Consider the following 1,834-nt stretch of genomic DNA (forward strand, 5'->3'; position numbering starts at 1 on the left):
AATTCAATTTAAAAATTAAAAAAAAAAATTATAATTTTTTTTTTTTTCAAAACGCATCATTCAATATGATTTCACCGTGAAAATATTTACGACAAAAAAATTTTTCCCCCCCTCCTTTTCCATAGAATAAATAAATATAAAAACACGAAACGGTACGATGTCGTTGTGTTACCTGGATACAAGATTCCTGCAAATATTTCCACGAAGATTAACACCACCACCACCACCATCACCACCGCAATCGTCATCATCATCATCATCATCATCACCTCCCTCATCATTATTATTATTATCATCGTCGTCGTCTTGTAATTACGTAAAAAACGAGTCATTAAGCCATATTTTAAATATAAATTCATTCATAATTTTCTTTTAAAACGTAACGACATTTTTCTTCTTTTTTTTTTAAAACGGATAAAAATCCTTTGACCGTCGCCATGTTGTTTTTTCCGCGTAAACAAAAAAAAAAAAAATAAAATCACCGTAATATTTTCCTTTTTTAATTTTAATCCTTTGAAAATGAAAAAAAAATTCAATGGTAAACCGTACTCTCCTCTCTACGAGCCAAAAATTTTTTTTTTAAATTGTAATTTAATTGAAATTTTATTTTATTTATCGGTTAATTAATTAATTAATTTTTTTTTAAATTTTAATTTACGTAATCGAGTGAAAACGGTTTGAATAACAACTTATTATTTAATTAATTAATAAATTTTTTTTTTTTTCGACGTGAAAAGTACTCGAAAAAATATTTTTTAATTTTTTTCGAAAGGTAAAAACGGTTAAAAAAATTTTTTTACAAAATATAAATGAATATTAAAATAATAATAATAAGGGAAAAATTTTTACGAGGTGGTAGTGGGGGAAGGAGATCCTCCTCTTGAATATGAGGCTTATATATATTAAAGAACCACTCGAGAGTTAACAATAATAATAATAATTTTAACCACGTTTTAATATTGAGGTTAATTCAAAAATTATATATATATTACTCTATGACTTTACGGTATGTTAATTAAACCTTATTTAAATAAATTAATTTGATAACTTCGAAAAAATAAAAAATTATTTAAAAATTTTTTTACCCCGTTAAAAAATTAAACGTCCTCCTCCCTCTCCCCTTTTTTTTATTTTTAAATTAAAATCAATAAAATTTGAAAAATTGAATTTGGAGGTTTTTTTTTTTATTATTATCACTATTTAAAACAAATTTCCGTTTCCTGTTTTTTTTTCGTTCTAGACAAAAAAGTTTTATTAAAAATTACTCGTTTTTTTCAAAAAAAAAAAAAACCGTTAATTTTTTTATTTGTTTATTAAATACATTTCAAATCATAGAGTAATAAAATAATAAATCGTACGACGCGACATCTATACTTGAAAACTCTAACTAAAAATTGTTTTTGTTTTATTTTGTTTTCATTTTATCGTAGTAAGGGATTTTCACTTAAAATTTATTCGTACGCAAAAAATGATATTATTAATAAATAAATAAGTAAATAAATAAATTTAATAATTTGAATCGTATGATATAAATTTAATAATAATCGAATTATGTACATAAGTATTTTTTTTCAATATTTATTTTAAAAAAAACGAGTTGGAAATCATATTATTTATATATATATATGACGAAACGTTTGATTTATTACTAATAATAATAATAATATTTGTTATTAAATAAATATTTTTAAAAAATTCATTCGAGCGTATTTTTAAAAACAGTCGGTGGTATTTTAAATGAATGAATGAATGAATGAGAGGAAAATTTTTTAGTTTTATTTTTCTCTCTTTCTATTTTTTTTTTTTTAAATATTAATGTATGGATAAAATTTTT

Source organism: Pediculus humanus, genomic scaffold, assembly GCF_000006295.1.
Source record: "Pediculus humanus corporis 1103172108256 genomic scaffold, whole genome shotgun sequence".
Taxonomy (NCBI): Eukaryota; Metazoa; Arthropoda; class Insecta; order Psocodea; family Pediculidae; genus Pediculus; species Pediculus humanus.